We start from the raw sequence: 13181 nt of genomic DNA, 5'->3' as shown, positions 1-13181 counted from the left end.
AGCAGATGGCTTCCTTACGAATTCCAAAATGAAATTTTTCAGAAAGACATCAAGCTTCTACTAGGTTGAGTCCCCAAGGGTTGAGCGTACATCAGCGGATTCTTCCCTACGTTATTCCAAGGCTGTCACCAATGGAATAGTTTCGGGAAAAATCAGGCTTCTACTGATGTAGCCGCCCCCCAGCTCGAATCTCTATGGATCAAGCTGAAATCATGTGCCTAAAATGAACCTCTTTCACCAGGAGGGTAGATTTTTAAAAATTTCTCGTGGGCTTTCAACTTTAGTGTCATCAGACACAGTAGAACATGATGCACATGGCAAAAAAAACAGCATGTCGATAGCTCGAACGGTTGCTGAGATATTAGCCTTTGATTCTGTTCCCAGAATCCTCTCTGTGCATTTAGGCGGAGCTAATGCAAAAACGGCCCAATCTGCAGTATTAATTATGCAATTTGGATTTTTTTCTGATAAAATTAATGTAAATACATAAGTAAACATAATTCTGAGTGAAATATTAGATTTATATCGATTTAGGGATCTAATATTGAGTCAAAACGGGCGAAATTAAAATTTTCCGTGCCCTTTTAATTTTGATGTCATTTGAAACAGTAGATTATGCTGAACACGGCAAAAAAAACGGCATGTCGATAGCCCAAACGGTTGCTGAGATATTCGCGTTTGATTCTGCTCTTTTTACAAGACCCAGAATGCATTGCTGTGCATGAAAAATTAGGCGCGGCCCATCGAAGAATGTCGCCATCTGGTGCATAAACTAGGTAATTACATGCAGTTTGGATTAGGTATAAAGAATATAGGTATATTTATAATTATAAATGTATAAATAGGTAAATATAAATATATAAAATTTAATAAATAATTTTTTATATTTTTTATATGGATTAATCCCAATTAGGTTAGATTCATTTTAAATCAATTATGGCTTAATTACTTCCTAAATTATTTTAACTAAACAATCAATACTAAAGTAAATTAATCTGACAATTTATTTTAATTAATTAATGTAATTAAATTTTTAATTCAACCAATTTAGTTAACTGATTTGGTTCAATTTAGGCAATCAAGCTTTAAGGTATTAGGCCTATTTTTTATTTTAGAGTTAAGATTTAAAGCCTTTTGGTTCCAATTCAAGTTGTCTTTTTTTGGGGTTAATCTCCACGGTTACCATTAGTGAGAGATACGTTTAAAATTAGATTTTAGCCTTTAGAGCCAAATCGTAACGTTTAGGGAATTTTGGGGCCAAGATGGGTTAAGTTTAAGGTTTGGAAGTCGGATTAGCGCAGCGGTCCGAATTGGAGGTTATCGGTTAAGGTTAGGGTGAAGGTTAGGTTTAGGGCTAGGTTTTAGGGTTAGGTTTAAGATAAAGGTTAAGTTTAGGGCTAGGTTATGGTTAGGTTTAGAGCTATGTTTTAGGATTAGGCGACGGTTAAGTTTGGGGTTAAGGTTAGGGTTAGGGCTAGGTTTTGAGATTAGATTACGGTTAGGTTTAGAGCTAGTTTTTAGACGACGGTTAGGTTTAGGGTTTGAGGTTAGGTTTAGGGCTAAGTATTGAGATTAGGTTATGTTTAGGTTTAGAGCTAGGTTTTAGAGCTAGGCGACGGTTGAGGTTAGGTTTAGGGCTAAGTTTTGAGATTAGGTTACGGTTAGGTTTAGAGCTAGTTTTTAGACGACGGTTAGGTTTAGGGTTTGAAGTTAGGTTTAGGGCTAAGTTTTGAGGTTAGGTTCTGTTTAGGTTTAGAGCTAGGTTTTAGAGTTAAGCGACGGTTAGGTTTGTGGTTGAGGTTAGGGTTAAGTTTTGAGGTTAGGTTTAGAGCTAGGTTATTAGACGACGGTTAGGTTTAGAGTTGAGGTTAGGGTTAGGGCTAAGTTTTGAGGTTAGGTTATGGTTAGGTTTAGAGCTAGGTTTTAGGATTAGGCGACGGTTAGGTTTAAGGTTAGGTTTCGAGATTTTGCAGACGAAGGCCGATGTCAATAGCTCCGTGTAGGACTTTATTATATCCTACAGAGTGTGGAAAACCACAGGAGAGGGGTGCTAGGTTTAGTCAGTGTTGTGAGTGTATCAGCCTAGTGTGAATTGATTGTGGGTATGTGTTTTTAATGTGTATTTGTCCGAAGACACACAAGCCGGGTCGGCCATTGGATCCAACGTCGTCCTAGACCCATGGAGGCCTTAATGTATGTATGTATTTTTTTTGTGAGAACTCACCTTGGAGGCCAAATACTCACCTGGGGTCTGTAAGCTGGTCTGACGGCCCCAACGTGTGTGTGTGTGTGTGTGTGTGTGTGTGTGTGTGTGTGTGTGTGTGTGTGTGTGTATGTGTATGTGTGTGTGTGTGTGAGGGAGGGTAATGATGTATTTATACTTATCTATCCATTCTATGCTCCCACCTAACGGGTGTGAATGTGCAGGAAAGCAGAGTGGGGACGAGCCACTGGACTGAGCAGGTCGCCCCCCTAGCCTGACTGGGCTTAGTTCTGCTCACCTACCCATCCCCCCAAAAACGAAATGACGAGTCGGAGGAAGGGCAGGTGTGAAGGAATGAATCAAAGTCTTTACTTAGAGTCAGATAGCGTGCTTGGTCCGAAGGCAACTGGCTGGGTTAGGTTTTTGGAAACGTACAATGACCCCCCCATCACAGGGTCTTAACCTGCGTGGTTAGATAGGGAGACAAGGGAAAGGCACTGGCCGACGCATGTTATTGCTACAGCTATCGCTCTGTCAGAACTTTGTATGTATGTAGGTCCCAAATGGGCCTTGAGGAACAAGGAGGTGAGCCACTGAGTTGAGTGAGTCAGTCTCCAAGTTTTAGGATTTTCCTAAGGAAAATCATCAATAATGGGCTCTAATTTGCTCTTAAAAGAAGAGAGTGGAAGTGAAGGAGAGCAGAATGGGAGAGAACTTGTCTCTCTCTTTAACGTTACCATTTTGCTACTGTTATTGTTAACATTATTATTATTATTATTATTATTATTATTATTATTATTATTATTATTATTAGTGTAAAGCATTATTTCTATCAAAGTGCTACACAAGTGAAATTGGGAAGCTAACATGGTGTGGGTGCAGTGTGGTGCATGATGTGCTGTCGTGTGGTCGGTGCTAGCCACCAGTAGAAGACTTGGCCCCATTTAAGGTCTGTATGTATTAGGATTAGGCGATGGTTAAGTTTGGGGTTAAGGTTAGGGTTAGGGCTAGGTTTTGAGATTAGGTTACGGTTAGGTTTAGAGCTAGTTTTTAGACGACGGTTAGGTTTAGGGTTTGAGGTTAGGTTTAGGGCTAAGTATTGAGATTAGGTTATGATTAGGTTTAGAGCAAGGTTTTAGAGATAGGCGACGGTTGAGGTTAGGTTTAGGGCTAAGTTTTGAGATTAGGATACGGTTAGGTTTAGGGCTAGTTTTTAAATGACGGTTAGGTTTAGGTTTTGAAGTTAGGTTTTAGGGCTAAGTTTTGAGGTTAGGTTATGTTTAGGTTTAGAGCTAGGTTTTAGAGTTAAGCGACGGTTAGGTTTGTGGTTGAGGTTAGGGCTAAGTTTTGAGGTTAGGTTTAGAGCTAGGTTTTTAGACGACGGTTAGGTTTAGAGTTGAGGTTAGGGTTAGGGCTAAGTTTTGGGTTAGGGTTAGGGTTAGGGTTAGGTTTTTGAAAGAGTACAATGACTCCCCCCATCACAGGGTCTTAACCTGCGTGGTTAGATAGGGAGACAAGGGAAAGGCACTGGCCGACGCATGTCATTGCTACAGCTATCGCTCTGTCAGAACTTTGTATGTATGTAGGTCCCAAATGGGCCTTGAGGAACAAGGAGGTGAGCCACTGAGTTGAGTGAGTCAGTCTCCAAGTTTTAGGATTTTCCTAAGAAAGAGGAAGTGTTCATTTATGTAATTAATTAATTAATTAATTAATTATGCATTCATTCATTCACACATTCATTCAATTATTTATTTATTATTTAAAAAGAATTAATTTTATAATTAATGGTTTATTTAAGGTTGTTAAACAAACACTTTAAGAATTTCAGGACACATCATCAGCAGTGCACCTCAGGCTCAACGGGTGTTTCGGCCTTTGATCACTGAACACCCTCCTCTGAGGCGGCCAGCCGTAGGTGGATCAAGCCTCGGCTTGTGTCCCATGTCCAATCAGAAGCTAACTAATGCTAATGCTAATGAACTCCTCCGTATGGGTGGAGTCATTGCACTATTTTGCCTATTAACCTATTTTATCTATCTATTTATTTGTCTATAATGGGCTCTAATTTGCTCTTAAAAGAAGAGAGTGGAAGTGAAGGAGAGCAGAATGGGAGAGAACTTGTCTCTCTCTTTAACGTTACCATTTTGCTACTGTTATTGTTAACATTATTAATATTATCATTATTATTATTATTATTAGTGTAAAGCATTATTTCTATCAAAGTGCTACACAAGTGAAATTGGGAAGCTAACGTGGTGTGGGTGCAGTGTGGTGCAGTGTGGTGCATGATGTGCTGTCGTGTGGTCGGTGCTAGCCACCAGTAGAAGACTTGGCCCCATTTAAGGTCTGTTGGCCCCAGACCACCGCCCTGCGTGCTGTCCTAGTGGACCCAGGGAGGCCGGCTACAAACCTCACCCAGCCGAGAATGTCACTTGTTAACACCGCAAGGTTTCCCGAGACATTCTGGCAGGGTCGACGAACAGGTCCGCGAACGAGTCCAACGCTGTCCTAGTAGACCCACGGAGGCCAAAAACTCACCTTGGAGGCCGTATACTCACCTAGGGTCTGAGAACTGGATCGACGCACCCGGGAGGCGTTGCAGGGGCACTGGCCGAGCACCTCTTCGTTAACACCGCAAGGTATCCGAGAGGCTCGGTTCGTTCCCTTTTCCTAGCTAAACCAGGGGTCCAGAGTGCAATGCAAAAAGCATCACCCCCAGATGGCCCTGGGCGGGTAGCAACCCAGCGGATGGCTTCCTTACGAATTCCAAAATGAAATTTTTCAGAAAGACATCAAGCTTCTACTAGGTTGAGTCCCCAAGGGTTGAGCGTACATCAGCGGATTCTTCCCTACGTTATTCCAAGGCTGTCACCGATGGAATAGTTTCGGGAAAAATCAGGCTTCTACTGATGTAGCCGCCCCCCAGCTCGAATCTCTATGGATCAAGCTGAAATCATGTGCCTAAAATGAACCTCTTTCACCAAGAGGGTAGATTTTTAAAAATTTCTCGTGGGCTTTCAACTTTAGTGTCATCAGACACAATAGAACATGATGCACACGGCAAAAAAAACAGCATGTCGATAGCTCGAACGGTTGCTGAGATATTAGCCTTTGATTCTGTTCCCAGAATCCTCTCTGTGCATTTAGGCGGAGCTAATGCAAAAACGGCCCAATCTGCAGTATTCATCATGCAATTTGGATTTTTTTCTGATTAAATTAATGTAAATACATAAGTGAACATAATTCTGAGTGAAATATTTAATTTATATCGATTTAGGGATCTAATATTGAGTTAAAACGGGCGAAATTAAAGTTTTACGTGCCCTTTTAATTTTGGTGTCATTTGAAACAGTGGATTATGCTGAACACGGCAAAAAAAACGGCATGTCGATAGCCCAAACGGTTGCTGAGATATTCGCGTTTGATTCTGCTCTTTTTACAAGACCCAGAATGCATTGCTGTGCATGAAAAATTAGGCGCGGCCCATCGAAGAATGTCGCCATCTGGTGCCTAAACTAGGTAATTACATGCAGTTTGGATTAGGTATAAAGAATATAGGTATATTTATAATTATAAATGTATAAATAGGTAAATATAAATATATAAAATTTAATAAATAATTTTTTATATATAAAGTCCAAATTGGATTAATCCCAATTAGGTTAGATTCATTTTAAATTAATTATGGCTTAATTACTTCCTAAATCATTTTAACTAAACAATCAATACTAAAGTAAATTAATCTGACAATTTATTTTAATTAATTAATGTAATTAAATTTTTAATTCAACCAATTTAGTTAACTGATTTGGTTCAATTTAGGCAATCAAGCTTTACGGTATTAGGCCTATTTTTTATTTTAGAGCTAAGATTTAAAGCCTTTTGGTTCCAATTCAAGTTGTCTTTTTTTGGGGTTAATCTCCACGGTTACCATTAGTGAGAGATACGTTTAAAATTAGATTTTAGCCTTTAGAGCCAAATCGTAACGGTTAGGTTTAGGGCTAGGTTTTAGGGTTAGGTTTAAGATAAAGGTTAAGTTTAGGGCTAGGTTATGGTTAGGTTTAGAGCTATGTTTTAGGATCAGGCGACGGTTAAGTTTAGGGTTAAGGTTAGGGTTAGGGCTAGGTTTTGAGATTAGATTACGGTTAGGTTTAGAGGCTAGTTTTTAGACGACGGTTAGGTTTAGGGTTTGAGGTTAGGTTTAGGGCTAAGTATTGAGATTAGGTTATGTTTAGGTTTAGAGCTAGGTTTTAGAGCTAGGCGACGGTTGAGGTTAGGTTTAGGGCTAAGTTTTGAGATTAGGTTACGGTTAGGTTTAGAGCTAGTTTTTAGACGACGGTTAGGTTTAGGGTTTGAAGTTAGGTTTAGGGCTAAGTTTTGAGGCTAGGTTATGTTTAGGTTTAGAGCTAGGTTTTAGAGTTAGACGACGGTTAGGTTTAGGGTTTGAGGTTAGGTTTAGGGCTAAGTATTGAGATTAGGTTATGTTTAGGTTTAGAGCTAGGTTTTAGAGCTAGGCGACGGTTGAGGTTAGGTTTAGGGCTAAGTTTTGAGATTAGGTTACGGTTAGGTTTAGAGCTAGTTTTTAGACGACGGTTAGGTTTAGGGTTTGAAGTTAGGTTTAGGGCTAAGTTTTGAGGTTAGGTTATGTTTAGGTTTAGAGCTAGGTTCTAGAGTTAAGCGACGGTTAGGTTTGTAGTTGAGGTTAGGGCTAAGTTTTGAGGTTAGGTTTAGAGCTAGGTTTTTAGACGACGGTTAGGTTTAGAGTTGAGGTTAGGGTTAGGGCTAAGTTTTGAGGTTAGGTTATGGTTAGGTTTAGAGCTAGGTTTTAGGATTAGGCGACGGTTAGGTTTAAGGTTAGGTTTCGAGATTTTGCAGACGAAGGCCGATGTCAATAGCTCCGTGTAGGACTTTATTATATCCTACAGAGTGTGGAAAACCACAAGAGAGGGGTGCTAGGTTTAGTCAGTGTCGTGAGTGTATTGGCCTAGTGTGAATTGATTGTGGGTATGTGTTTTTAATGTGTATTTGTCCGAAGACACACGAGCCGGGTCGGCCATTGGATCCAACGTCGTCCTAGACCCATGGAGGCCTTAATGTATGTATGTTTTTTTGTTTTTATGTTTTTATTTTTTTTTTTTTTTTTTTTTTTTTTTTTTTTTTTTTTTTGTGAGAACTCACCTTGGAGGCCAAATACTCACCTGGGGTCTGTAAGCTGGTCTGACGGCCCCAACGTGTGTGTGTGTGTGTGTGTGTGTGTGTGTGTGTGTGTGTATGTATGTATGTGTGTGTGTATGTGTATGATGTATTTATACTTATCTATCCATTCTATGCTCCCACCTGATGGGTGTGGATGTGAAGGAAAGCAGAGTGGGGGCGAGCCACTAGACTGAGCAGATCGTCCCCCCTAGCCTGACTGGGCTTAGTTCTGCTCACCTACCCATCCCACAAACCCGATTGACGAGCCGGAGGAAGGGCAGGTGTGTGGAGAGATGAATCAGAGTTCTTACTTAGAGTCAGATAGCGTGCTTGGTCCGATGGCAACTGGCGGGATAGGTTTTTGAAAGAGTACAATGACTCCCCCCATCACAGGGTCTTAACCTGCGTGGTTAGATAGGGAGACAAGGGAAAGGCACTGGCCGACGCATGTTATTGCTACAGCTATCGCTCTGTCAGAACTTTGTATGTATGTAGGTCCCAAATGGGCCTTGAGGAACAAGGAGGTGAGCCACTGAGTTGAGTGAGTCAGTCTCCAAGTTTTAGGATTTTCCTAAGAAAGAGGAAGTGTTCATTTATGTAATTAATTAATTAATTAATTAATTATGCATTCATTCATTCACACATTCATTCAATTATTTATTTATTATTTAAAAAGAATTAATTTTATAATTAATGGTTTATTTAAGGTTGTTAAACAAACACTTTAAGAATTTCAGGACACATCATCAGCAGTGCACCTCAGGCTCAACGGGTGTTTCGGCCTTTGATCACTGAACACCCTCCTCTGAGGCGGCCAGCCGTAGGTGGATCAAGCCTCGGCTTGTGTCCCATGTCCAATCAGAAGCTAACTAATGCTAATGCTAATGAACTCCTCCGTATGGGTGGAGTCATTGCACTATTTTGCCTATTAACCTATTTTATCTATCTATTTATTTGTCTATAATGGGCTCTAATTTGCTCTTAAAAGAAGAGAGTGGAAGTGAAGGAGAGCAGAATGGGAGAGAACTTGTCTCTCTCTTTAACGTTACCATTTTGCTACTGTTATTGTTAACATTATTAATATTATCATTATTATTATTATTATTAGTGTAAAGCATTATTTCTATCAAAGTGCTACACAAGTGAAATTGGGAAGCTAACGTGGTGTGGGTGCAGTGTGGTGCAGTGTGGTGCATGATGTGCTGTCGTGTGGTCGGTGCTAGCCACCAGTAGAAGACTTGGCCCCATTTAAGGTCTGTTGGCCCCAGACCACCGCCCTGCGTGCTGTCCTAGTGGACCCAGGGAGGCCGGCTACAAACCTCACCCAGCCGAGAATGTCACTTGTTAACACCGCAAGGTTTCCCGAGACATTCTGGCAGGGTCGACGAACAGGTCCGCGAACGAGTCCAACGCTGTCCTAGTAGACCCACGGAGGCCAAAAACTCACCTTGGAGGCCGTATACTCACCTAGGGTCTGAGAACTGGATCGACGCACCCGGGAGGCGTTGCAGGGGCACTGGCCGAGCACCTCTTCGTTAACACCGCAAGGTATCCGAGAGGCTCGGTTCGTTCCCTTTTCCTAGCTAAACCAGGGGTCCAGAGTGCAATGCAAAAAGCATCACCCCCAGATGGCCCTGGGCGGGTAGCAACCCAGCGGATGGCTTCCTTACGAATTCCAAAATGAAATTTTTCAGAAAGACATCAAGCTTCTACTAGGTTGAGTCCCCAAGGGTTGAGCGTACATCAGCGGATTCTTCCCTACGTTATTCCAAGGCTGTCACCGATGGAATAGTTTCGGGAAAAATCAGGCTTCTACTGATGTAGCCGCCCCCCAGCTCGAATCTCTATGGATCAAGCTGAAATCATGTGCCTAAAATGAACCTCTTTCACCAAGAGGGTAGATTTTTAAAAATTTCTCGTGGGCTTTCAACTTTAGTGTCATCAGACACAATAGAACATGATGCACACGGCAAAAAAAACAGCATGTCGATAGCTCGAACGGTTGCTGAGATATTAGCCTTTGATTCTGTTCCCAGAATCCTCTCTGTGCATTTAGGCGGAGCTAATGCAAAAACGGCCCAATCTGCAGTATTCATCATGCAATTTGGATTTTTTTCTGATTAAATTAATGTAAATACATAAGTGAACATAATTCTGAGTGAAATATTTAATTTATATCGATTTAGGGATCTAATATTGAGTTAAAACGGGCGAAATTAAAGTTTTACGTGCCCTTTTAATTTTGGTGTCATTTGAAACAGTGGATTATGCTGAACACGGCAAAAAAAACGGCATGTCGATAGCCCAAACGGTTGCTGAGATATTCGCGTTTGATTCTGCTCTTTTTACAAGACCCAGAATGCATTGCTGTGCATGAAAAATTAGGCGCGGCCCATCGAAGAATGTCGCCATCTGGTGCCTAAACTAGGTAATTACATGCAGTTTGGATTAGGTATAAAGAATATAGGTATATTTATAATTATAAATGTATAAATAGGTAAATATAAATATATAAAATTTAATAAATAATTTTTTATATATAAAGTCCAAATTGGATTAATCCCAATTAGGTTAGATTCATTTTAAATTAATTATGGCTTAATTACTTCCTAAATCATTTTAACTAAACAATCAATACTAAAGTAAATTAATCTGACAATTTATTTTAATTAATTAATGTAATTAAATTTTTAATTCAACCAATTTAGTTAACTGATTTGGTTCAATTTAGGCAATCAAGCTTTACGGTATTAGGCCTATTTTTTATTTTAGAGCTAAGATTTAAAGCCTTTTGGTTCCAATTCAAGTTGTCTTTTTTTGGGGTTAATCTCCACGGTTACCATTAGTGAGAGATACGTTTAAAATTAGATTTTAGCCTTTAGAGCCAAATCGTAACGGTTAGGTTTAGGGCTAGGTTTTAGGGTTAGGTTTAAGATAAAGGTTAAGTTTAGGGCTAGGTTATGGTTAGGTTTAGAGCTATGTTTTAGGATCAGGCGACGGTTAAGTTTAGGGTTAAGGTTAGGGTTAGGGCTAGGTTTTGAGATTAGATTACGGTTAGGTTTAGAGGCTAGTTTTTAGACGACGGTTAGGTTTAGGGTTTGAGGTTAGGTTTAGGGCTAAGTATTGAGATTAGGTTATGTTTAGGTTTAGAGCTAGGTTTTAGAGCTAGGCGACGGTTGAGGTTAGGTTTAGGGCTAAGTTTTGAGATTAGGTTACGGTTAGGTTTAGAGCTAGTTTTTAGACGACGGTTAGGTTTAGGGTTTGAAGTTAGGTTTAGGGCTAAGTTTTGAGGCTAGGTTATGTTTAGGTTTAGAGCTAGGTTTTAGAGTTAGACGACGGTTAGGTTTAGGGTTTGAGGTTAGGTTTAGGGCTAAGTATTGAGATTAGGTTATGTTTAGGTTTAGAGCTAGGTTTTAGAGCTAGGCGACGGTTGAGGTTAGGTTTAGGGCTAAGTTTTGAGATTAGGTTACGGTTAGGTTTAGAGCTAGTTTTTAGACGACGGTTAGGTTTAGGGTTTGAAGTTAGGTTTAGGGCTAAGTTTTGAGGTTAGGTTATGTTTAGGTTTAGAGCTAGGTTCTAGAGTTAAGCGACGGTTAGGTTTGTAGTTGAGGTTAGGGCTAAGTTTTGAGGTTAGGTTTAGAGCTAGGTTTTTAGACGACGGTTAGGTTTAGAGTTGAGGTTAGGGTTAGGGCTAAGTTTTGAGGTTAGGTTATGGTTAGGTTTAGAGCTAGGTTTTAGGATTAGGCGACGGTTAGGTTTAAGGTTAGGTTTCGAGATTTTGCAGACGAAGGCCGATGTCAATAGCTCCGTGTAGGACTTTATTATATCCTACAGAGTGTGGAAAACCACAAGAGAGGGGTGCTAGGTTTAGGGTTAGGGTTAGGGTTAGGGTTAGGGTTAGGGTTAGGGTTAGGGTTAGGGTTAGGGTTAGGGTTAGGGTTAGGGTTAGGTTAGGGTTAGGGTTAGGGTTAGGGTTAGGGTTAGGGTTAGGGTTAGGGTTAGGGTTAGGGTTAGGGTTAGGGTTAGGGTTAGGGTTAGGTTAGGGGTTAGGGTTAGGGTTAGGGTTAGGGTTAGGGTTAGGGTTAGGGTTAGGGTTAGGGTTAGGGTTAGGGTTAGGGTTAGGGTTAGGGTTAGGGTTAGGGTGAGAGTTGGGGTTAGAATTAGGGTTGGGATTAGGGTTAGGGTTAGGGTTAGGGTTAGGGTTAGGGTTAGGGTTGGGGGTAGGGTTAGGGTTGGGGGGTAGGATTGGAGTCCCCAGACCGCGGTCCCAATTAAGGGACTCACGTTGTGCACGGGCCTGCCTAACATGCCACCCCGATCGTCCCACCGTCTTTCCCCTGAGTCTCACACCATAAACCGTGGAGTTAAAGTGTTTTGTCGGGCGGGGACAGTCCAAATCGGATCTGTCCCCTGTTCAAAAAATTCCTCACAATTGAGGTAATATCAAATATTAATAATTTGGGTAATTCTGGGTGGAGGTGGAGGTGAATACCTTCCTTGCCCTCACTTTCCCATCATTGAATTTTGATTGTGATTGTGGTGGATGGAGGGGTAGGCGGATACCTTGCTGCCCTCACATCCCCACAATCAAAATTTTATGTTTAGGGTGGAGGGGTAGGTGGATACCTTACGGCCCTCACATCCCTAAATGGCCGAATGAGTATTTTTAATGTGTTTTGGGGGGAGGGGTAGGTGGATACCCTGCTGCCCTCCTCCCCAAATGGCCAATTGCATGGGCAGGTCAGTTGCAACGTTTCGGTTTTTTATTAAACCTTCATCAGGCGTTGACCTGCCTAAAATTGGAAAAACACTGAAAACCAATAAATCAAAACAAGCAGCGAATTAATTACCATTACAATATTCCAATGCAATCATTGTGAGAGTTTTTTAGTCAGCTTGATAGCTGTGAGGTGCATGCTAAACAGCTCCACTGAGAAATGAGAGTCTGTTTGCTGTGGCCTCCCTTTTATAGGGGAGGCTCCACCCTCATCTTTTTGAAACAAAACTTGGAAAAACTCAGTTGCTGCTTGAGTTTTTTTTGGAAAACATTATTTTTAATCCCCAAGAAAGGATTTGGTTTAATCCTTTTCCTGAAACAAACATTATTACTTTTTAATCATTGTATTTGTATGGAGAATTTAAGGTAAATAACCTTATTATTAATTTTAATATAATTATTATTACTGTTAAGGTAAATAACCTTATTTTCTTTATTAATCATATTATAATTGTCATGAACAAATGTTCTTTATTCTCCCTCTGTCTTTTCAGGTATGGTTTCCAGCTCGATTGGCGGACCGATTCGACAATTTGAGGTAAGTATTCACCCTGTTTGTATCATTAACATGTGTTATAAACATTTAATCATGTTTTTTCTCACCTCTCCTTGTCAGGGGCGGTTCCTAACTCAACCGGCGGACCAAGTGGACAGAGCTAGGTGGTATTAATGGGCAAAATTGCTGTCATTATAAAGAACAAATGTTCATTTTTTTCTATCTCTCCGTCCTCCAGGTTTGGTATCGGCCCAGGCGGTAGACAGAATGGACAGACCAAGACGGCAGTGGCGGCGCTGGCTAAGTTAGGGTTTGAGTTGGGGTTAGAGTTAGGGTTGGGATTAGGGTTAGGGTTAGGGTTAGGGTTAGGGTTAGGGTTAGGGTTGGGGGTAGGGTTAGGGTTGGGGGTGGTAGGATTGGAGTCCCCAGACCGTGGTCCCAATTAAGGGACTCACGTTGTGCACGGGCCTGCCTAACATGCCACCCCCGATCGTCCCACCGTTCTCCGC

The 13181-nt window shown here is 41.1% G+C and overlaps 1 long non-coding RNA gene across 1 annotated transcript; it reads left to right on the top strand.

Annotated features, from left to right (window-relative positions):
- Nucleotides 1-1178: 1178 nt before the first annotated feature.
- On the top strand, nucleotides 1179-6361 carry LOC125140683. Its single transcript, XR_007139890.1, has 2 exons — nucleotides 1179-1346; nucleotides 6197-6361. It is a non-coding gene; the product is annotated as an uncharacterized LOC125140683 (long non-coding RNA).
- The last annotated feature ends 6820 nt before the right edge of the window (nucleotides 6362-13181 follow it).

The sequence above is a fragment of the Tachysurus fulvidraco genome, unplaced genomic scaffold (genome assembly GCF_022655615.1).
Source record: "Tachysurus fulvidraco isolate hzauxx_2018 unplaced genomic scaffold, HZAU_PFXX_2.0 HiC_scaffold_42_np12, whole genome shotgun sequence".
Lineage (NCBI taxonomy): Eukaryota > Metazoa > Chordata > Actinopteri > Siluriformes > Bagridae > Tachysurus > Tachysurus fulvidraco.
The sequence above is the reverse complement of the archived record's forward strand: the minus strand, read 5'-3'. Positions and strand labels throughout refer to the sequence as shown.